Source organism: Pogona vitticeps, chromosome 1 (genome assembly GCF_051106095.1).
Source record: "Pogona vitticeps strain Pit_001003342236 chromosome 1, PviZW2.1, whole genome shotgun sequence".
Classification (NCBI taxonomy): Eukaryota; Metazoa; Chordata; class Lepidosauria; order Squamata; family Agamidae; genus Pogona; species Pogona vitticeps.
In genome coordinates, this window is record NC_135783.1 from 16,515,612 (window position 1) to 16,541,059 (window position 25,448).

Sequence of the window (25,448 nt, forward strand, 5' to 3'; positions counted from 1 at the left end):
GGAGGGCGAGTCTCCCTGCATGGCTGCTGAGTGGCCAGCCATGCAAGGATATAGTGGCGCTACTGGTGCCATTGGCGGGAAGAGTGGTTTTTTCGCAGTACCAGGATGCATGTGTGGATGGTCCAGTCCTGGGGGCTGGACCCTCATTAGGTCCATCTGGGACAGGGATATTCATATTCAAGTACAGTACAAATATCCCCATCTCTAATTAGTACACACACCTCATATAACTATGGCAACTTTATCTGTATTGCATTTCCTTCTGTGCCTTTCAAGACTGCTATCACGACGTCAAGAACTCATCAATTACGGAATGTTCTACTTCCAAACCTCACAGATTGGTTTCTGACCTAGCTGTGTACTGACACCCAGAATCATGAGGCAGAATTAATTTAGCTTGTAGTAACATGGCAGCCATTTTGTATTTGACAAGGTTATATCACAGAGGGAATTCAGAATGCACAGAATATTATTAGCACAGTAGTAATCTGCTTCACTCGTAACAAATTGCACCCAAAAACAGATGGTTCTTCAAGCAATCTGACCCTTCCAAATCAAACATGGCTACCTGCAGAGGTTCAATAATGTGTGCTTTTAGTGCCGGCGTAGTTTTCTGTAAACAGACAGATTACCAAGCAGCTGGCAGGTCATCACCCATTAGCTGTTGGAGAAGGGAGAGCTTTTTGACTTGAGGAAGGAAGGTGACAGGTTGTACAGGGCAAAACTACAGGGATTATCTTGTTCAATCTAGTTTGGGGATCACAACGAAAGCAAAAGTGGGGTCCCTTACACACAGTTGAGCCAGATCTCTTGAAGGAAAACTCAGGCCCATAGACAGCTCCTAACTGCCGATCTATGGAGGCATGTCTCAGTAGAAAGCTGCGAGTCTCTTCGTGAAGTCATATGAAGGCTGACAAGGGCTCTACTGCATGGAACAGCTGTTTGTATTTTTAAGGGGCTTAGCTGGCTCTGCAAATCAAATGGGAAAGAAATGGGTTTCACCCTCTAAGAAAAACGGAATGACTATGTTCTCAGGCTGGGGAAGGTGCTGGGGCCGGTGTGGAAGGGTTTCCCCAGAGTAGGGTAGCCTATATCTCCTTGTCATCATCTAAGTTTTTACCTGCCTGCTTGACGGATGTGTCTTGTACTTACACCTTCCATGACACTTGGAATGCAGTGCTGTATATACCATTATGTGGGAGTAAGTCCTACTGAACTCTGTAGGACTTCCTTCTGAGTAAACCCTGGTAAAACTGCATTGGTAGTTACCAGCCAGTTCCTTATATCTGGCCTTTGCTCTTCATTGAGGAGGTCCTTCACATCAGAGGAAGAACAAGGCAGCCGGCAGCCTCTACCCAGCTCAGGGTGAAACTAGGTGGGGCACCACCAGCTGCACAATCAGAAAGTGATCAGATGTTATTCTTCCAGAGATTAATTCCTTCCAAGCAGCCAGGCCTGTATAATCAGATCTGCCAATATAGCGTGTATTTATATGCTGATGACTGATCACAAAACAAAAGCAAACTAATCTGCACCATGTAGAGCAAGGGAACCTTGTGGTAGGATTTTTAAAAATGTCTTTTACCCCTTGCAGTAGCTCTCCTTCTGCGGTGTAATTAATGTATCAAACAGTCCGACCCTCAGAAAAAGCACAGCGTGAAGGCCACCGTGGTGCTTGGAATGGCAAAAAGGCCAAGCAGGAGTGACTCCACAGTTCGTATATCATTCCTCAGCCTTCCTCTGTCCCAGCAGACCACAAGTGAATCAATAGGGCACAGCAGCAAATCCCCATTTTATCAAGAGTTATATTGTACAGCAGGAAAACTTCCTATGACATAAGCTGCTGAAAGCTGTTCCTTAATAGGGGGAATCAGATCTAGCTCTTCTTTCCCAAACTGCTTAGCAACCCAGGTCACACGGTAGCATAGATTTCAGGAGACCCTCCATGGGAATTGATTTAATCCTGTTACAATACAGTATATTGTTAGCATGTTCTGGGGATGAGCTGGATTTAATAAACAGAAAATCTGCATTCTCAGGCTTGCAGAATACTGATGCCATCAAGTCTTTGGCACTCAAGGTAGGTTTTGGTTCCTTGTTTGTTTAATTAGAAAAAGAATTTCAGCTGGTAGAAGATGTGGCCGCCGTTTAATCATTTAGTCGTGTCCGACTCTTCGTGACCCCATGGACCATCTTTTAATGATGGACACTTACCAACCCCATTAAACAAAATAAGCATATGCTTTGGTAATCAACAAGTAAAGGGGGGCACCACACAGGGGTTGTTTTTTTTTGGGGGGTGCCAGATTTACCACGGACCTTGGTGCAAATGGTGCACCCTCCTTAACAAACCACATCCAGCCAACCATCAAACTCCCTCCGTTCCCTCAAGAGCCCCAAGAAAGCCATCTCCCTACTTAAAGCAACTGAATATGAATGAGCAAAACCTTAAAAAGTATAGAGATTCCCCTAGGGAGAAAACTCGTGTTTTGAGTGAAATGATCAATCAATCAATTATTATTGCTTTGTGTTTTTTTTAAAGTTTTACTTCTGTATTTTGGGATGTTCGGTGGGGATAGGGATAAAAAAAGCTGCTGGTCTTTTAGACTCATGGCTTCTGCACTATATCTGCAAATCAAAGTAATAGCAGCTACTGTTAAAGAGTGCCCCAAAAGGAGTTTTAAGCTCTTATTTGAGTTTTTTAGTTTACAGATTCTGACAAAATCTGTCTACGTTAATCAAAGCATGAAAGTGCAAGATTTAGTTGGAAGCCAGTAATTTGATTGTACATACGATTTTGAATATAATATGTAGTTCTTCTTTGCCACATATTATACAATTAGACAGGATTGGTTGGACAATGTCATCAAAGCGACCAACATGAATTTGACCCAACTCCAGGAGGCAGTGGAAGACAGCAGGGCCTGGCGTGCTCTAGTCCATGGGGTCATGAAGAGTTGGACACGACTAAACAACAACATACAATTAAACTACCATATTTTCAAGCAAATAATGTGTGTATTATATGTTTTTCCCAAGCCATGGGACCTGCCGCTTATTATATTTGTAGTGGCCACCATAATCTTTTTGGTGCTTAGGGCTTCTGAAGTCTTAATCCAGCCCTGCTACTTACACAACATCGAAAAGCAGCAAGTGCATCACTGTAGAAGAGGATAGAGGTTATCTGAAAGGACATCATCTTAATACAGTACAGTATTTAACAAAATCAGGAAAACATTCTGTTACTAACTTTATACTGGCAAGAAGCAAGATATCAGGCTCATTGCAATTGTGATGCCTTTTTCAGTGTCCCCCACCCCATCTACTTTGTTCTGAAAGAGTGTGGAGTTTACTACAAACTGCATTCTGCCTCCCCCCCCATGCTAAAGCCACAGAAACGAAATAAGGTAAAATAAAGGAGATATCTGTGCTTCATCATTATAAACTGCCACTCAGTCTCTAGATTCCAAATGTATAGCAAGATAGGAAAGCAAAAGTACCAAGGAAATAAGGTCAGTGCTTAACAAGGAGGTTAAAGTGATATAAATGCCATGTTTGCAGGAGCCAAGAGAAAGATTGACACACATAAACACAGTGTTTGCCCAAGTCTACTGAACACTGAAGTTTAAAAAGTCTTGATCTGCCACCAGGGAATTAAGCATTACATTGCCCTCAATTTGGGCCAGGAAGAAAAGTCTCAGATTTTTCATTTGAGCATAAAAAGGTCTTATATTTTAGACTGCCTTAGTACACAGAAAGCAGATTTTATTTGAAATGGCATTATAGATAAATTGAAAGGACTTACATCAGACAATGTCTTTAGGTAACCTGTTGTAACAAATTCTGTTTTTGCATGTATACAGGGAAATTAGGGAAACACTTGTTTCTGAAACAAATTGTAACATTTAAAATATTTTTACCCTGTCTTTCTCCTTAAAAGGCCTTTCCGTACTTTATAACACAGAGGTTGGTTCAACATTTATCTTATCAGTCCCGCTGTCTTGCTTCCATCTAATTTTAATTATTTTTAATTTTAATTATATATGCACTTAATTTTGATTTTATAATTATTATGTTCATTGTTTTAAATTGCTGTTTGATGTTCTATTTGTTTAATGTGTAAACCATCCAGAGTGGTCTTGGCAGCCAGATGGGTGGTATAGAAGTTAAATAAATAAATAAAGTACCCAAGGCAGCTTGCATCATTAAAAGGACAATCTTTTAATGCTAAAAATAGTAAGTATACAAATATTTAAAGAGAATTAAACAAGTATCATATAAAAATTAACAGGTTAACCTCAGTTAACAGTTAAAATTCAAGTAAGTCATATCTTCACTGTATAATCATAATTTTTTTCTCTGTAATTGTACACATTTACTGTTCCACAGACAGACAGCTTGATCCTTGGTTCAACTGTTAACACAAGTACTATCAATACCATAACAACCTCTTCACAAACAGACCCCATCCATTCTTCTTCCCAAACTCTACTGAACTCACCGTTTTAACTCACAAGACAGACCAAGACATAGCTCTTACATGGCTGGCTAGCCCTCACAAACTCTCTCACACATATGCAAAACAGAACCTCTCTGGTCAGGAACTATACAGACCAATCAGCTTGCAGTTCCATTCATGAACATTCTTTCTCAAGTGGCCTAATTGCCACTCTGGGCACAACTCCTCCTGAATTCAACTCCCAATCAAGCCCAGTTACTTACCATGCATGATAACACAAACCAATAGACAATGTAGACGCAGTGCAAAATCTTCATATGGACTGACCCAGCTGCTTACATTTTTGGACTGCCCTCGTGGGAAGCGCTATGGGCATTATCATGATGAGCACTTATGTATACATCTGAACTTACCACTGTGCTACTGCTCTGGGGCTCTAGACAAGAATATTTACCAGGATGCCAAAAGTGGAACTGGGGAGTTTTTAACATGCTGGACGTGGTGGCACTGCGGGTTAAACCGCAGAAGCCTCTGTGCTGCAAGGTTGGAAGACCAACAGTCCATACGACGGAGTGAGCTCCTGTTGCTTGTCCCAGCTTCCGCCAACCTAGCAGTCAAAAGCATGTAAAAATGCGGGCAGATAAATAGGTACCACCTTGGTGGGAAGGTAACGGTGTTCTGTGTCTAGTCGTTCTGGCCACGCGACCACAGAAACTGTCTATGGACAAACGCTGGCTCTATGGCTTGGAGACGGCGATGAGCACCGCGCCCTAGAGTCGGACACGACTAGACTGAATGTCAAGGGGAACCTTTACCTTTACCTTACCAGTGAGTTACATTCCTTCTCAAATGGTTGCCTGAAGCCTGTAGTACAGTATCTATGACAAATTGACTTATTATCATTAGGCATGACCAGAAAGAATAATGGCACAAACACTGTTGGAGGTTTGATGTTCCTTATGTACATCTTAGAATAACATGAGTGCTATAGGATCCTGTTGCATTTGTGCACATTTGTAATACATTCCTTCTTTTGTTTAGTAGCTTGCTCTAGTAAACACTCAGAAACAAAGAAGTTAAGAACCCAAAATACTGTTTGAACGTTGCTAAGTGCAAACAGCATGGATCCAACTGCCTCTTCATCTCTCAATTTACAGCCTGGAGATCAAACACACCAGGATTCAAGTGCAACCCGACATAGCATAAATGATCACACGTGGATAAACAGCACGTACAGCCAATGGCATTTCAAAGGCAGCCTGGTGTCCTACTGCTATAAATAATAAGAAGCCAGGAAACAATCTGATGACAATTTGTGCATTATGGGTCGCACAAGTGTGATTTCAATGAAGATGCCCCTGAGTCCTGAATAAATAGAATCAATGGTTCACAAGGGGCCTATGGTAGCGTTCTTTTATTTTCCAGAATGGCTGGATCACAGCAGCCATCAAAAAGCAAAACACTGAGTAGCAGTCTTTCTCATAAGTCCTTCTCCTTATATTAATTAATATAATTTGAAAAAGCTTGCTAACTGCTGTAACAGCTAAGGGCACAATTGGGGGAATGAATGGCAAACAACCATATCCAACCACTGGAGCTTTTAAAAGTCAATTAGAAATCAAACAGAAATCAAGTTATAAAGAACAGCCCAATCCAACCCAGATCAATAGATTTTAAATCCAATTTACCAGCAGAAAGTGGTAGAGCCAAGTAAAACAATATGTATCCTAGCTATCAAAGGAAGAGTATGTAAAAACAGAACACTTGGGAATTCCAAACACATAGACTTAAAAGTGGGGTGGGGGTGAAAACATTTTTATTTGGTGATGAAGAGAGAGTAGTCAACTCACCAGATAAGAGGAAAGTAACTTTTTTTGGACTTATTGCACCCGGAATCTTCCAGCATGGGAGTTGCAGTGCATCAAAGTAATTTTTCTATGCTCAGAGCTGGGCTCACCGTCTGGGGAGAATGGCATCAAGCATGGAGATTCTTTGTATTGCAGAGGAATATTAAGAATTATTTCTTTCCTATTCTGAGAATTATTTCTTTCATCCAGTTACAAGTTCTTCAAAAGGGAGAAGAGTGAAAATAGACGTCAAGCAAGATGTAACAAAAAGCAGGTTTGGAGAAGGATCATTCGGAAAGAAGCATGATTATGTTGAAGCCATAAAGTATAAATGAGCAGAGACTTAAGAATTGTTCCTGAGAAAGATCTGGTTATACTTTATCATTTCAGAAACTGAGGGGCAGGGAATCAATAATTTGGTTAGTGCCTTCAACCAAGCAGGTCCAGCAACAGTCCTAAGTACAACCCAGCACTAACAGTGCACCCTAAGTGAAAGAGCACTGCTAGTGTGGATACCGCCTTGTAGTGCTATTATTTTAGGCCAGTGTGTTTAGCTTTCAGAGCTCATCCTACCAGCAGGCAAAGAGAGACAGCAGTTTTAAAAAGCAGAAGTTATAGCATGATGGAAACTGGCAGCAAGGAATTGAAAGACAAAGCAGTGTCCATACAACCCCCTAACATAGCCACTGGCCCACAGGTTTTGTTACCCATGCTACCTATGTAAATACCCACCGCATCAAAATGTCTTGCACTAATTTCTGCCAGCATTTGCAGTTTTGGTTATGGGATTCATTTGGTTTTGTTGTTCTAGCTGTTTAGTTGTTAAGTTGTATCCGACTCTTCGTGACCCCATGGACCAGAGCACGCCAGGCCCTCCTATCTTCCACTGCCTCCCGGAGTTGGGTCAAATTCATGTTGGTAGCTTCAATGACACTGTTCAACCATCTCCTCCTCTGTCGTCCCCTTCTCCTCTTGCCTTCACACTTTCCCAACATCAGGGTCTTTTCCAGGGAGTCTTCTCTTCTCATGAGATGGCCAAAGTATTGGAGCCTCAGCTTCAGGATTTGTCCTTCCGATGAGCACTCAGGCTTGATTTCTTTCAGGATGGATAGGTTTGTTCTCCTTGCACAAATGTCGAGACTGGAATCAACTTGCAGGTCCCACTTGGCTAGAGCTAATCACTGCCACATCTGGATTTTGGTCCCCCTTGTTTAGAGATAATTACTACAGAATTAACTGCCATCATCATGTCTTTCGCTATATTCATATGGATAACCGTTACAAATGCAGGAGGGAAGGTGAAGAAACTTGTTGTGATGGCCACGGCCCCTGCAGTGACCTGGATGTTTTGGTCAAACATTAGCTGTCTACACATGATAGGAACCAGACACTGAACTGAAGACAGAGAACATACTGCAGTGTTCTTACACTTTATTCTTCTTGATGTTGTTGCTATGTGGCATCAAATTGCCTCCAACGTATGCCAACCCTATGAATGAATGATCTTCAAAATGTCCTGTCCTTGATAGCCCTCCTCAGCTCTCACAAATTCAAGCTTATAACTTTTTTTAGACATATGCAAATGCAAACATGCACTACAGTGAGCTTTACATTAAGATTGCATATTTCTTTTTTTTTAAATTAAAAATATGTAATTATCCTCTTTGGCCATGCCCAGCTGCCCCTTTAGAGATGAGGCTGAAAACTGGTCCTCAGAATCCACCATATTTTCAGAGTAAGGAACCAAACTGCAAAAGCATGTATGTTCAAATACACCTCTTGCTTATGATATCTTTTTTTCAACTACTGTAGAAATGTTTAGCCTTGAGAAAAGAAGACTGAGTTGAGATAACACTTTTCAAGCACTTGAAAGGTAGCCATACAGAAGAGGGGCAGGATCTGTTCTTGACCGTCCCAGAGTGCAGGACATGTAATAATGGGCTCAGCTACAGAAAGCCACATTTAACTGTTAGAGCAGCATGACAATGGAACCAATTACCTCAGGAGGTGGGGAGTGCTCCAACTCTGGAGACATTTAAGGGGAAATTGGACAACCACCTGACAGATTCCTACATTGAGCAGGGTGGGGGAGCCGACTCAATGACCTTATAGGCCCCTTCCAGCTCCATTATTCTATGATGCTACTTGAGATTTACAGTTGCTGTGTTCTGCTTCTATGTGATCTGCTTTCCGTTTCACATCCCTGATTTCTCTGAATGATCAATGAAACTTGGGACTCTCAGTTAACTCAGTATTCCTAGTTGGTTCGTTGGTTGCAATTTCTGCCTCTGCTGTTTCAGCTGAATGTGTGTCTCCTGTCATGCACAGTGTGTCTGAAGGGTGGATGACTTCCCTTCCCATTTATTTCCTTCATAGATGGAACTGCATTCATCTTGTCTTTAGTAGGTCGGGGACAATTTAATGAAGTGCTCTCTAAAAATCCCCCAAGAAGTGATTATATTATCAGCAACACTGTGAACCTTTTCCATTTCAAGATCAGGTCATTTATATTTAGTAAAATGTACCTAGTGGTTTTAACGACAGCTAAAATTGTACATGACTTCTGCTTTAGGAGACTACTTGTGTTTCCCATTGTGAGTGCAAGGCCAGATTAGTCATGATGCTAAAGATGACACAGACAGGGCTAGACCTCTCTTATGGTGTGATGAACTTAGAATATAGCTGTGCAGAGATGATGCCAGTACTCAGCTCCATTAAACCCTGGTTATTTAAATCCCCAAATATTTGGAGGTTTGGTTACTCTCATTGGTCCATGCTGATGTTGTTAAGCATTGCAGCATTGGTTATTGGTCATTTAATATGTCTTGAAGAAAGAAAGAATTCTGTGACTCATAATTTCTTTTTTCTTTTAGAAATTTTTACTGTTATATAACACACAAACAACCATCAAAAGGATAGAAATACAGGGAGAGAAAAGGGGGTGTGAAGGAACAGAGGTGAACAGTGTGCCGTCCTTAGTTGCCAAGACGGAGGAACAGAGGAAAAAAGGGGAACACCAGGAGATGACAGGGGCTGTAGAAGAAAAGGTGGGAGATTTGAAAGTTGAGGAAAAGGCGGGAAAAGCGGAGGTCTGTTTGGTGGAAGGGGAGTGGGCAGAGCAGGAGGTGTCAGTGTGGGAGGAGGATAAAAGCGAGGAAGGGGTGGTTTGGTTCAGCACTGTGGTGTAGGAATACGAACGGAAAAAGAAGGAGGAAAGAGTTCGCACCCAAGGACTCTTAAAGGACTTTCCCAATCTAAAAGTAAGGGGACTCCTCCCCGATCTGGAACGCGAAGCTGAGAAGCTGAGGCGAGTGGTGACCCACGAATGGACAGTGATAGTGGTGCCAAGAGAGGCTGAGCTGCGGCGTGGGTGGGAGAAAACCACTTCTCCGTTTCCTGAGGGTCCAGATGAGAGGGGGTGGGTGAGGCACTCATGTTGTGGGATGATTTGTGCGATCAGGAGTGCCTCACCCACGCGGTCGGAGGACAAGGAATGGCGTGGAGTGCAACACCATTAAGTCCGTGGGACTTTAATAAGAGTTATGTTGATAATAGTGGCCTGTTGCCTAAGTTGGAACCGTTGTTACCTTCAAGTGAAGTGCTGGTGGACATTGGGGAGAATAAAGTTCACAGTTTGAAAGTTATAAAGACTAAGCCTTTATTGTTTCCCGCCAAAAATGAGGGACTGCCTGAGGGAGGTAGCGAACCCCATCACAGGAGGTAACACAAAACAAAACATAAACACAAGGAAGTGTTTGCATTCATATAGTATCTAATATACCCTTGACCCTATGGTTGTGATACAATACTAGAATCCATAACCTATATTATATTCTCTAGTCATATCTGTTTCTGGGCCCAGTCATAAAACATTTTCCAGCTTTCTTTAACGTATGTTCTCCGATTCTCACATAATGTCTCTTACAGTCTATCCATTTCTGCTATATCAAATAATTTTTTTAATAGCTCCTCTTTCTCTGGATTTTCCTGATTTGTCCACTTTTGGGCCCAGATCAGACTTGCCGCTGTAAATATGTGCAGCAACATATATTTAATTTTTTATCAACAATTTCTGGCATTGTATTTGTGATCATATGAAGCAGAGTAGGATTTGTAGTTAGAGAAAATGGAGTCAGATAGGTTCTGTGTGAAATGATTTGAAGGCATTGGAATATGTTTTCTGCTAGCCTGGTACAGTGAGGATTCAGATAAGGGAGCAAGAAGACTCAAGGCCCAGTGTGAAGACTCAACACATACCATCCTAATTGGGAGAAGATAAGGCACCTGCATCTCATGAGAATTATGGGTGGAGAGTTGGGTCATGCCTCTTTGAAGCTAATTGGTTTACAGCTATGATGCGTCAAGAAGAAGGAGGTCCTAGGAATGTAAGAAAAGATGGATGATAGGAGGTGTTAAGAGAGCTTCTCTTAGCTTTGCCAGCTTGGAGAGTTTTCAAATGGATCAAGCTATGTGAAGGAATGTTTACAGAATGTATTACGGTAAGAATGGGTGGGAATAGCCTGCCATAGCTTAGATCTGTAGTATTTCTTCCTTTAATAAGAAATAGCAGCTTTATTTAACTATTGGAATTTTTGGACATGTTTCTTGCTACTGCTTTTGCAAACAAAGTGTTTCTATGTATCTTTATTTTCTTAATAAAAAATAATTATAAAATCTCAACTGAGGACTAGTCTCTTGAAACAGCAAGGTTAAACTAAATCCAGAGGAGTGGAAAAGATCACTAACTGGCTACCATAGAGAAGTCCTATGTTACTGAGCTGTTCTGAGGAATCACAAAACCCATGTTTCAGTACTTTAAAAGTACAGAGTAACGTGGTATTTAATGGTCAGGCTTATCCTTGTCACAGATGCTATGCACTGCTGAGGCTTACAGACTTACCTCAGTGAAAAAGTGGTAGATTTGTGATCAGAGCAACTCCCAGTCCAAGCCCCATACCCTCCTCAGGGGGACTTGGGTGTTACAATATTCAACAAAAACAGTTCTCGTTAAAAAGCTATTTCTTGTTGTATAACTTCTTGTGTAATATCTTTTATCTGTCTCTAAAAGCTGTTTGCTTTATCACATGTCCACCACATATATATAAAAAAGTTCCTGGTTGCTGAGAACACTTCCAACATGAGTTGCTAGTCCTGGGCATCATTTTTGCCAGTTTTACAGGTGTAAAATGCCATCTATATAAAACATATTTAAAACATTTTCTTTTAAGTTTATTGTTTTGAGCCATCTATAGTTTTCATTCCACATTCGAGTCCAATCGTCTATATCTATATTATAACCAAAATTTTGTGCCCATTTAATCATCACTGTTTTCGCTCTTTCATCCTCTGAATTATATACTAATAAAAAGTATACATTTTTGTATAATCTTATCCTTAGTATAAATCCATAATTTCTCATGTACCTGAAATACAGTTCTCTAACCAAGTAATTTCTTGGAAGAAGTTGAAATTTAAATTGTTTACATTAGTAACATTGTCTCTGGATTTTAACTAAGGGTGGGTTTTAATTTCATTCACAGGTATAGCAATAGCTGTCCTTACTGGTTTCTACCACTTTTAGCTGTCTCTCCTAAGTAGCCAAACTTTTTCCTGAATATCTTTGAAAGCTACTGTATTTTACTTGCCTTTACAGCGACATACTTTAAATTTCAGGTTAGGATCGTGGATACTGAGTTTGGCTGGAACTGTGAGGTGTCTAAACTGCTTGGTTTAATTATGCTCTCCTTGAACAACAGAATGGAATCCTACTGAGGTTTGGTCAAGAGACTGCCTATCAGTCAGTACTGACATAACCCCAAACTTGTCATTCATATCTGATGGGATTTTATTTTATCAGCCTGTAAAAAGGGACTTTTTGAGACTTTGCACAATGAGGCTTCCAGGACCTCCTTGACGAAGCACAAGGCTCGCTGAAAATAACAAGAGTGATCTCTGGTTTACGAAACCCCAAACTGGAGATCAAAGTAATTACCTGGGGTAACTTGCACTCTGCCTGCCATTTTAAATCGTGTAGGGAGCCCCCCACTGGAGAGATATGCTAGTGTCTAAGTGCTGGTCTCAGAAGATCTGACTGGCAGTTCTGGACCCTGACCAAATTTTAGGAAAAAAGAAATCACAGGAATACCGACAGATTATTTGTTTGGAGATCCTTGTCAAGCAGCAGTTCTCCCTATTCAACATGCCCATGTTTAGAAACATGGAATCCATTACCCATTAGCTCATTTTAGAAAGAAACACATTTTACTTAATATCAAAACCAGCATCACTGTCTTATTGGAGTGATGGTTTGATAAAAATAGAATCTCTTTCTCTCTTTCACTTTTTCCTGTTGAGTTTGAAAAAGGTGATAAGAGGCAAAGCCAAAATGTGAGATACTTCAAGTTGTGGCAGGAAAATGATAAAGGGAATGTATTCTCGAAGGCTTTCACGGCTGGGATCTAATGGTTGTTGTGGGTTTGGGGCTCTTTGGCCATGTTCTGAAGGTTGTTCTTCCTAACGTTTTGCCAGTCTCTATGGCCGGCGTCTTCAGAGGACAGTGCTCATGGAAAGGCAGTTCCTCCTCTATCAGCTTCAGTCCTTCTCTCTTTCTTATTTAAAACATCCTGCAGTAAAAGAATTCAGAGGAAAAACCCTAAATAACACAAAAAGGTAATTAATGGCTCCCAGGTCAAACAGCCAGGCATCATCAGAGAACGGTTGGGAGATTTGGGTTGATGGAGGTGATAAGTGATCAATATGGGAGGTGATAAATAGTATGCCATCTGGACTGGGAAGAGATAAGCTTCAACTCAAGGATGGAGTATAATTTCAAAGTGAAGTTGTAAATTGCCCCAGCTGCACCTCGGTCAGAGGGATGTGTCAGAGAGTGGTCTTTGGGAAAGTTGGAAGATTTAATTTGATTGGCCAAAGAGTGTCATCTGAGAGTCTGTCCTGTAGGCAGCCTTCAGTCTCAAGAGACTATGGTAATGTGCTCTGTATGGAGGTCTTGGAACAGTGTTTAGAGTGGCTGAGAAGGCCAATTCGAGAGTGACAATCCCTTCCATGCTGAAGACAAATACAATCTGTCCCTTGTCCAGCTCCCTGGTTTTGCTGGTTTCGGGATTGCCTCTTTGCCTCGGCCTGCTGGACAAGTGTCTCTTCAAACTGGGAGAGGCCATGATGCACCACCTGCCTCCAGGCTGAATGCTCAGACATCGAGGTTTCCCATCTGTTGAGGTCCATTCCTAAGGCCTTCAGATCCCGCTTGCAGATATCCTTGTATCACAGCTGTGGTCTCCCTCTGGGGCAATTTCCCAGAGTCTGTCCAACAGGATATAAAGTTAGTCAAATACCTTAGTGGGGGGGGGGAGCATTAATTCATTAATTACAAAGTTGAGAAGACTGGCACTTTACACTAGCTCAGAAATTATTTTACTTTTTTTCTCTTAGGACCTTCAGTGTTTATCTTAGGCTATGTACCTTATTTTCCTGTGTGGGTGCTTCCGGTATCAATTGTCTTTTATTTGAATTGGCTTATTAATTTAAAAGAGTATTTCCTCTTTTTCCAACTTGTCTTTTTCTTATTCTTTAGGTAACGTTTAAAATATCCGCCTGGTGTGTTTCTTGGCAGGTGACTGGGAAGCTGGAATTGGCTATACTCTTTGTGCAACTTGATTTTGCTCAGACACCCCCTGTTTGATGTGGAAGTCAGACTTCTGTGAATCAGAAATGCTTTATCTGAGGCCATAATAGGTAAAACCCTGAGGCGTTGTAGCAAGGTATTTCTAGAAAGACATTTCATGTCCAGTGGATTTTGAAGGTCTCTGGAAACATCTGAGAATTAATATATATAAGTCAGTCAATGGTTAGCTCTCCTCCAGAATCAGACAGGTGTACAAGTTCAGGATAGAATTTCTGCAATGCATCAAAGAAGATCTGTGCCGTGTAGCAATTTCAAACATGGTGTTGTACAAGACAGGCTGCTTTTGTCAGACATCTTCCTCTTCCCCTTACATTAAAACCTTAGCAGACTGAACATTGAAAATTAAAGATGCAGTCTTTCTGTGTACCTGCATCACTGGGAATAAGTTTGAGGGAAAGGGGATTTGTAGAGCAAAGTCACAGCATTATATATTGGAATATTACTAGTGTTCACATAGGATTTGTGAATGTGCTGCTGCTAACTGTGCCTAATTGATGAGGTGCTGTGGTAAACCTTTGTTAGATAACATGTGACCAGGCACATGGCCTGAATGTTCCTTGGCATCTTGTCAATTATCTACAGCAAGTGATGTAAATCTACAAATAGGATTCTGGCCTGCCATCGTCATCGTCGTTGTTGTAACATTTATATCCCACCTTTCCCCCAGTGACTACAAAATCACATATATAGGTCTTGGGCCCCCACTTTCTCTTCACAATAACTCTGAGTCTGGTTAGACTGACCATGTGTGTCTGGCCTTAGGTCGTCCAGTGACTTTGATGGCTCAGTGAGAACTACAAACCAGATTTTCTAAGTCTCACTCCAACATTATAACTACCACACCATGCTGATTCTCATAGAATCCTGGAGTGTTAATGGACCTTCAAGGCCATCCAGTCTGTCCCCTTGCTCAATGCAGCATCAGCGATCCAGGATGCTACATCATATTCAGCTTCCCAGTAACTGATGTTATGAGAGGCAGTGTGGTGTAGTGGATGGAGTGTCAGGCAAAGACCCAAGAAGCCTGGATTCACCTCCTTGCTCAGTCTTGGAAACTCACTGGTGAGTGGTAATGGCAAAACCACTCCTTAAATATCTCACACAAGTTCAAATACGATTTGGCAGCACATAAAATGTAACCATTGGTACCGCGCAAATGGTACCGCAACACGGGTGTTGAGCCCAGTCTCCCTCTTTCAGTTGCTTGTTGTACATCTGATCCGGTCGGATCACCTTCCTTCCACCTCCTTGTCCCCGTGGGAAAACAATCACCGTCCATTCTTGAGTTTCAAACTTTGTTTCTCCTTCTCTTTTCACCTCTGGGTCCGGTAACAACCCACCGACCTTTTGGTTAGGAAAGTCTTTCAAAAGACCACACGTTCTCTCATAATTTGAATCTACTCCTTCATTCTCGAATCTACTCCTCTCTCCTTGATCTTTTATACTTCCCTCCTATACTGACATTTCTAGCTCCTCCCCTTTTCCTCCCTCTCTTTCTTCTACCAGACAGACCTCTTATCTTCCCTTTCTCCTCCCCTGGTGTCTCTATGGGTGAGGATGGCTCACTATCCTCCTCCTTTCCTTCACAGTGACTATATAGCCATCCTATAAATATCATATTAAGGCCTCAGTCATTTTCATGAAAGGACAGCGTCTTGTGTGGTCTTGTGTTCTGTCTTTTCTTGGCTGCTTCAGACGTCTCCCAACTTTTCTGAAAAGCCAGAAAACTTGTGTAGTATCATTAAATATGCATTTCTGGACTCAATGGCCATTAATCAGCCTCTCCAATGGCCTCGTACTAATTTGACTGTGTACCCTGGTGAAAAATTGTACATGCAGGAGCATTCCTGGGCTTGGCAGTACAACTATAATTTTTCAACCCTCTCTTCATTATTTTTTCACACTGCCTGCAACGTGATGTTCCTGCTACCTTTCTGCAGAAATGTCGATGCCCTTTCTTCCTTCTCTCCCCTCCTGAAACACTTTTCTTTTATTAGCACCCAAAGTTCAGATCTGCAAACCAGCATTTCAGAAATACCAAAAAGCTAAATATCATTTGGACACTTGTGTGATTTTTGCCAACTGCAGAGGCTGTTTGAAAAGTTGCAAATTGTTTGAAGAGCATGTCAGAATCACTTCTCCCTAAAGAGAATGTGATCTCGGGCGAGGAGTCACTGTAGATGCAAGACTACCACTTTTAGTACCTGAGGTAGGTCCTTTCACCTCAGAAGGGCATAGTCTTTGCCCTGTGGACAAAGCTCGACCTAAAAAAGAACTCTTGCTTGCTTACAAGGCAATCAACCGTTGACTGTGTGCTTCCTTAGACAGCACAACAGACTGGCTAGGTAGGACCTCTCTATTTAGTACCAATGAGTAACTTTTCCCATCTCCACTGGATTTAGGTGAAGTCCTGCTGTTCAAGAGACCAGTCCTTTGTTGAAGAATTATATTTGTTTTTATTGAGAAAATAAAGTAGTTTCGTTAGAATGCAGTTGTAGCATTAAAAATCATAAAACATGTCATATCCAATCAATTACTATGATTAAAATAATTTTTCTTATATAAAATAATAAATAGCTAAACTAAGTTAAGTTATCGTTTTGACTAGCATCTACAGCTTAGCATCTAGAGAAGCTGGATGATCTCTCTCTCTCTCTCTCTCCCCCTTCTCTTTCAAAAAGTCATACCTCTCCTCACATTCCACAACATCACACCATCAGTCCCATTCATCTGTCACATACATGAACAACCATTCTTCTACGTGTCTCTAGACCTCCCTCTTTCTGACTCTTCCAAGCTGTCAACCAATTAGGATCAAGTACACAGCCCACTGCCCACATTTCACATGAGATCTTCCAGGTGGCTAATCTTGTCCCAATTAAGTGGTATGTGCTGTTTCTCTCCCCTTGATCTTCTCAACCTTGCTTCTTATCTCAGTGCCAGGCAGAGCAAGCTTAGAACAACAATCCCAAGAGAACATATTCAGTAGTTTAAATCCAACTGCACAATAAACCTAACAGATTCCATCTTTGTATGACTACAAGTCCCAGTTTCCTTCTAATTCCTTACAGAGCATAGCCAGCGGAAAAGTGACCAGCACTGTTTTAATAAGAAATATAATCACTAAATTATAAAGGCCTTATTTAAAGTACGTCTATAACTAAAGGACAGAAAGAACATCTCTAAATTGCAGAAGCTGTCTTCCAGGTGCCTCATAACATCCAGTTCAATAAATATTTTAATTTCTTAATGAATTTTAGTTCATAAACTTTCTTCAAGACAAAATGCTGTGATCAGTAGGGGCAGTGGCATCGTCTGCCACCCCACTACACCACCCACCCCCAGCTTCCTTCTGAGCAGTGGTTGCCAACCTTGGGTAACCCAAGTGTTCTTGCACTTCAACTCTCAGAAACCCCAGCCAGCACAGCTGGTGGTGAAGGCTTCTGGGAATTGCAGTCCAAAAACACCTGGACTACCCAAGGCAGAGAACCACTGTTATGAACTTTCCCAACAAAACAGTGTATTGTTATGCAATATCCCTCAAGTATCCCTGTTACTATTCTAAGTATTTTCTATGGCTTGGCCTAGAGTGGGCAATTAAGACTTTAGTTCTGCAAAAGACCTCTTGCTAGTAGAGAAGAAAACACAAGGAAGTAGTTTGCATTTATTGTTATGAACCTTTGTTGTTGTTGTTTAGTCCTGTCTGACTCTTCAGTGACCCCATGAACCAGAGCATGCCAGGCCCTCCTGTCTTCCACTACCTCCCTGAGTTTGGTCAGATTCATGTTGGTCGCTTCGATGACACTGTCCAGCCATCTTGTCCTCTGTCGACCCCTTCTCCTCTTGCCCTCACACTTTCCCAATATCAGGGTCTTGGGAGCTACCGCAGAGAAGGCCCTGTCTCATTTTATAGCAATGCTGACCTTTTGCTCAAGTTGATTCACAATCTAAAGAGGTGAGCCCGTTGCTGTCCATCCAGTGGAGTTGTTCAGTAGTCAATGTACACCTTGGCCTCCTCCATTAACATAATTAGTTCTCTGGCTCCAATAATAGTCAAAAATCAGGTAGCAGAAGTAAGGGGAACATTTCCCACTCCAAAACACATGCACTAAACAGGCAGCAAAGACAAATATGGCTGTTGAGGAAAATTCCAGGTAGTTATTTTCCTTCTGATTGCAGAAGACACCTATGTTCTTCATTTTATTTTGATTCTCAAAACGGTGATCTGTCCATTCATCAGTAAATATTATGGCTGTGTATGACTGCGTGTTCCATTTGCTGCTGCAATGTTGAAAAATACAACCACGCACCAGCACTCCAAGAGCAGAAGGAGAAAAGTACAAAAGAACTACTTGAACTCCTACGCAAGAATAAACCACACATTGGTTGAAATTCTATTGCTTAGAGGAGTAAGTCCCACTGGAGTTAGGCCCATTGAACCAGTGGGGATTCGGGTGAATCAACTCCTCCATAAGCTCCATTGAAAGCTTTTTTTAAAAAAAGACAACATTGTCATGGCACCTTAAAGACCAACTTTTACAATTTTTTAATGTGAGCTTTCATGGACAGGCCCACTTCATCAGGCATTAAAAAAAAATATAAAAGTTAGTCATTAATGTGCCACCACATTTTTGTCTTTTTATTTTTATTTCTATTTTGCTACTTTCCTATAATACTTGCACAGACTAACACAGCTACCCTTTTCTACAATAAAAAATAAAATAAAATTCCCCACTGGAGTAAAATAAACTGTAATTCTGTTTAATTTTTTTTTAAAGAAATCTCCCTTCCACCTGTGCAGTTCTAAGACTATTATTATTTATTACAATTACCTTTCATGTGAACAGATACATCGGCATCCAGTTTTAGGCAAACCAGTGTTTTCTTTGTCCTCCTTCGCCATGGATGTATAAATGGCACAGAAAAGAGTATTGGGACGGAACCAGACAATCCGCTCTGAGAATCCTATTTTACACACTGTGTCATTTAAAAAATAGATTCTCAGTGGTTTGTACTGTATATTTTGCAAAGGCCCGTGGCTGATAGCAATAAATCTAATTCACTGGCTACATGCAGTTGTACCTTGCTTGTTTGTATCTTCAGCCTTGGATTTCCTGCCAATCAATTTCGAGCCCATGTCCCTGAATTCTAATAGTCCAAGCAGGAAAGGGAGCAGGGAAATTTTCTCCAGTCTCTTTCTCTCTACACTGTTCATGATTTTCTAGACCTCTCTCATCTGAGCCATTTTCTCTTTTCTAAATGGAAAAAGCTCTTGACAGCTATAGCCTTCCCCTCACCCCTTCTCACTCCTGTTTCTTCAAAGATGGGTTAAATACCTAACTGATGCCATATTCCACAGTCCTGTTTCTGTGCAAAATTCAATCCAAATGTCATGCATGCCGCAGAATATTGATTCCACAAGAAGGAGATGTCTGTTCCAAAAGTTGCAGCCTTGCCGTTTTGCAGAGATTCATTCTGTAATAACTGCTTCAAGAAGCAAGAGTTATTAAAATCACAGCCAGTCATCCTGGCAGTTCACATTCAGCTAGCACAATACTGTACAGTATACAAAGGAGGTCCCTTACGGATGCCTTCTGTTCTGAAGGCAATGGCCTGTGACCCCATCAGGCCCGTCCTGTCCCCACAGAAAAAAATAGTTTATCCAGTAAAAAAAAGTCAATTGCTGATCTTACAGGCCTTCAGCAGCAGAGAGTCGCCTTTTAGGTACATAATGGGAGATCCCACTGCAGAGTTTAACATTTAAAATACTCATGTTTACGAAACCAGATGTGGGTTTCCAGCTACTTATGCTTTGGTGTCTTTAATCACCCTTCTCACTATACAGCCTCTCAGAGAATCCTAGGGACAGAACATTGGTCCCTGGATCCACAAAATTTCCCCACCCTTCCATTAGGACATGGCTGAAAACTCACACTTCTTCTGAAAGTGTTCCAGGAAGACAGTTCCTTACAGCACAGTGATTAGCCAGGAAAAAATGCCAGCTCCTAGCATGACCAGAAGCCATGAGGACAAACTTCCCAGTCTAGGGTTGCTAAATTGGCAGCATCCAATTCTCTGAGACTTAGAACCCACAGCCTAAGCTATATCGAATGGATCCCAAATTCTGGGTGTCATCCGAAAATCAGAGATTGGAAGCCTTTGTGGCACCAGGTACAGACTACAAGTACAGTTCCTATAAAATTATTCACAGCATATGGGCAGAACGTTGTCTGCTCTCCCCATAATATTATCAAAATGTAGTTGCAGTTTCCTGCTTTGCCTCCCACACATCTATGCTACCCTTCCTCCTTCTCCTGGGCTCGTCAACAGAATACTGAAAAACACAAACACATAGAGAATGTGTGTGTGTGTGAGAGAGAGAACTGGGTGAGGGAGAAGCAGAGTTTTCCAGGCAGCCCAACAAATGAATGGTTCATTTTCTGGGTTTTTGGTTAACACTTTGCATGTGCACAGAGACAAAGATTGGGTTGCAGAAAGCCAACCAGCCCCCAAGTCATCCAAATCAGACAAACGGGCAGGCAAATAAGAGGGTGAGCTAGCGCCTGCTGTTTTGCATGGAGGCAGGACAAGATTCCTCCTCAACACAAAGGAGAAAGTCCAAAGGATGAGGGAAAATGTATATCCATCCTTATGAGGTGCAAACTGCAAAGGTATGGTAATTTTGAAGGACAAGCCAACCTATAGAGCTGGCAGCTGCTGGAGGTGAAGGAATAGAGGGAGTGATCTGACAGAGCCACGAGGAAGGGATTCTACAGTGTTATGGTTTCAGGAAAAATGCTGGCACTTTGACCCCATACAGAACTATACCACTAAAATTCACATTATAAACGTCTGGATTGCTATACACACTGGTCAGTTCAGCTGTTATGGAAAAGCCATGTGAGCATGCCTCTCTCTTGCTAGGAAAGGAAGTAGGAAATGGCCTCAGAGGAAAAAAGAGTAAGGGAGGCTATCAATCTACAGCTAGATCTAGAAAAGACAAGCTGGAAAACACACCTGAACTATGTCTATACCCAACTACCCCATTAACTCATATCACTTGCTACATCCATTGGTATTCTATTTGAATACTCTGGACACTACCAGGATCTATATTGTTCAGCACGTCTGATATACTGCAGTTCAAAGATTTATCCTCATTCATATCCTCTGGCTCCAGACAGCAATTGAAGAAGCCAGTTTTTTGCCTGCCAAATCTGGCTTAATTTTCTGAAAAAAGATGTCCCAGCAAAGGAAGTGAAGTATGTTTAAAATGTGTATATATTATTCTTTAAAAAACCACTTCAAAATACTGTCTACTAATTAATTTAAAAAGCAAGGCAAGAAAATACATCTTGACATTTTATGAAAGGCAAGCCAAATAGCGGTGCCATACACTGTAGAGGATTTTTGAAGGGTATACAAGAATATATTGCCAATTTTTAACAAACACTATAAAAAGAGAGAGGCCTATGGTCAGCATTTTGATCATTCAGCACCTCAAAGGTGGGCCCCATGTTCAACAGACATATGCACCCAGCTCTGTTTTAATAATTCATTAATTTACTTTCTATTTCCCCTCTACTAGTTTACAGAAACATTGAAAAGGATTGTTTCAAATTCACACTAGAAACTAAACTACAGCAGCAGCAATCACAACAAATCACAAAACTAGAAAAAGCAATGATATTCTGTGAAAATCTTGACAGAATAGAGATTAGAAAAGTCTCTTTTTTGGGGGGGGCTATAATTCTCAGAATGCTCTAGTGAGCACGCATACTCAGGTGAATTCTGGGAATAGCAGTTAAAAAGGTAATTTTTCAAAGCTCTGGTCAAGAAAGACAATTACCCTTTATCATTTCTCTGTTTAGCTCTTCTTCATGTCTATACAATTTAAACCTATGCACATGGTTACACATTTCAGCCATGAAACTATGACTGAAATCTTGTTGACTTGAGTAGGCCTATTGAAGCAGCTGGGATTTGGTGAGTCAGTTCCGCCATAAATTTGATTGATTCAGTGGGCCTATTCTAGTTGCAATTTACTGTGCTAAGCAATAGCAGTAACACTGGCCCATCTTACAGCAATCTTGAAGATAATACATGATGGGGCAGATAAGACGCGAAACCGGGCCTTCTCGGCGGTGGCTCCTCGCCTTTGGAACAGTCTCCCTCCTGAGATTCGCGCAGCCCCTACCCTGGGTACATTTAAAACTCAATTAAAAACATGGTTCTATGTTAAGGCCTTCCCTCCTGCCAGCATCTAATCTAATTTAATTTATTTGACTTTCCTTATCTATCTATTACTTATGATTTATGTTATGTTTTGTTAATTGATTTTTTGATTTATGTTATTATAATTGTATATTTGTTGTTGTTCGCCGCTCAGAGTGATATAGCCTTATCAGATGGGCGGGATATAAGTCAAATAAATAAATAAATAAATAAAATAAATAATGGCTTACATCTGTCAATCAGCCATCACAGGTCAAAAAGCAGAGAACAGTTTTTCATATTATCTCACATCATCTCAAATGTAATTTTTTTTCAGTACAAACTGGCCATACATTCAAATGTGAACCCCTGAATTCTGAGATGTTATATAATGTCCGTGTTATTCTTTTCTGACTAGTAATGCTAGAATCTGCACCTGCGCTGCTTACATTTTTCTTCCTGATTTTTTAAAAATAATCATATTGAGATTATTCTATTACTTCAGTATTCCATCAGGACTCGGCTACAGATTGGAGTCAGCAGAAGCAAGTGTTATTTCTGAAGGCATCTTGATGTCAGGAACAGAGGGCTTAAAAGGGCAAAGTGCCAGAAAAAGGGGGAGGAAGATGGCTTAGAAGCAGGCGTGGCTGTCATATAGGGCAGGAAACCCTAAATGCTTGGAAAATGGGATGCTGGGAACTTCAGTGTGATTATGACGTTTCTTTGGGCCTGGAACAATGGCCTAGTTATGGAGATGGATACTTAAATGTGTTGGCCTCTCGTGAGTTAGAGATGTACCTAAACAGATATATGGTGCCATCAGCCCCTGAAAATTATACAGAAAGTTCTCAACTGGTTTTGGCCCCTACATGTTATGCACTAATGAAGAACCATCTTGTGGTTGGTAAATGGGAACCAGGATGAATTAGAACACAGGAAATCCAGTGTGGGGAAAAACCCATTGTGCTGTGAGAAAAGTTTTTCTCCCCTCAAATTTCCCCTAAATCTTGGTTTCTGATCTCTTTCCCTTCCCAAGAGAGATTCACTTGCTCCCTGACCCATCCATCTCGCAACCAATCTGCCTGGTAAACATTTCCTAGATTCCCTCCTCCTAAATCAAAAATCCATCTGTACCATGGAAGACTTGATGTCAGCTGCCTCTTGATGCTGCCCATTGTCTGGTAAAAATTGTCTGACATACTTATCTAAGCTTTACAATTTTGTTATTGTCTAGCCAGCTTTTAGTCAAAGCTGGCTAGACAAAAATAAAATTGCAAATAAATACATATATACATATATACATAATACATATACAGTACATATACACATACACACATATATACATATACATACATATACATGTGTGTGTGTATACACATATATATACACATACACATACACACACACACACACACATACAGGTGACTGCTTAATTTTATATGACATTCTATTAGTTGTTTTGTGGTGCTTCTGGTATGAACAAATAAAAAATAAATGTCACTTCAACTTTGTTTCCTCATTATTTCATCTAACTGTGCCTTCATGTGTCTATTTATTTATCAATCAATCAATCAATCAATCAATCAATCAATCAATCAATCAATCAATCAATCACTTATATGCCACCCCATTAGTACACAGCACTGTTTTGGATGGTATACATGTTAAACATAAAAGTGGCTCAATATAAACAAAATAAAACAACCAATCTCATCATCATCATCATCATTATCACTGTGTGCTGCCAGGTTGATTCCAACTCATGGTGTAAGAGCAGGATTTGAGAAAATCCCAAGGAAACAATAGACAAGCTCCAGGTTTATTTACAAGGACATGTTCATTGGGAAGCTTGCAATGCGCAGATGAACCCAATAGGTTGGAACAAACGATAGTGTGGCTCACAAGTCACAATACGAAGCCAAAACCTTCTTTGGGGTTGAGCAAATGGACTTTATACATTTTTGCTGTTTATACTAATAAGCTGCAGCTGGGCAATACATCATTACTACATTATGCTTTGAAGAGTAACACAGTGTGTGAACTACTCCTTAGCCAGCATCTTTCTATTATAAACTCAGGTATGCACAGCTGAAGTATAAACAGTCTCATTAGTAACATCTGATAAGCACGCCTGTCCCCAGCTCCCTCTGTTTTTCCCAAAACATAATGCAGTGTTGGCTGGTGTTTGCTCCATCTCTGAATCATGGGAATATTGAAGCAGCTTTGTTTAGTGGCACAAAATGGAAGACAGGAGGCTCCTCTAAATATGGGGCACAACATATGGCAACCGACTCCAGAATTTTCCAGGTAGGGAGTGCTCAGAAGAGTTTTTACCAGCACCCTTTACCACATATAAACCAAATGAAAATGTCACCTCATGCATTTATATAGGCATCCTTCAGTCTCAAGAGACTATGGTAACAAGCTCTGTATTGAGGAGTGTCCTCTCCAGAGCATGAAGCCTGGGTAAAGTAAGAACTAGGACGCACAATAAAGTTATTAGATGTTGATTTTTATTAAAGTCATCACATATTACATTATCACATGCTGTCCCACAGGACAACCACCATTGTCAAAAGTGGGTGGACATCATAGCAGCAAGGGGCCTCCTTATGAACCACTTGCTCCACTGAGGTCTGAGCTCCTTATGCCTTGATATCCAGAAACAGACAGACTTCATCCCATCTTACAAAATGGAAGTGTCAAAGCAGGTGCGCGAAACAAGCTGTACCTCAGGGCTATATTTATGGTCCCCAAAACCACAGAGATCCTCTCTTTTTCGTTTTTTTAAAAATAGTTGTCTCTTGGAAAAGCACTATTCTCTTCTAAAACAATATGTTTCCCCCACCCCCCACACAAAGCTCTTGGAATTTCCCTGAAACCAAGCTGATTTTTCCCCCAAACTAGATGTGACATGTGGAGGGCCTGATTTTGCTCCTAGAAGGTCCTGGGGCCAGTAAATGAGACACAGAGCTTTCTGACTCCTGAAAGGATAAATCTCTGGCATGGAGCCTGGTACTCTGTGGTCTCTTCTCTCCAGGACATCATACTGCTTGCATTGGCTCAACAAATCCCCTGCCTACATTTGTGTACCAGTTGTACAGATTGTGGTCACGGTACTCAGGGGTGGAAGATTATAGCCTGAGCGTTTTTCTCCTGCTGTGTTTCCATTGCCTGTAGAACTACACAAATCTGGACTATTATAGACATTATACAGAGGTACATA

The 25,448-nt window shown here is 41.1% G+C and overlaps 1 long non-coding RNA gene across 1 annotated transcript in view; it reads left to right on the plus strand.

Annotated features, from left to right (window-relative positions):
* Nucleotides 1-251: 251 nt before the first annotated feature.
* LOC144585158 (uncharacterized) overlaps nt 252-25,448 on the plus strand; it is an 84,904-nt gene continuing 59,707 nt past the window's right edge. The window contains exon 1 of the long non-coding RNA XR_013539675.1: nt 252-10,805. This is a non-coding gene — a long non-coding RNA (uncharacterized LOC144585158). The remainder of the gene's footprint in view (nt 10,806-25,448) is intronic.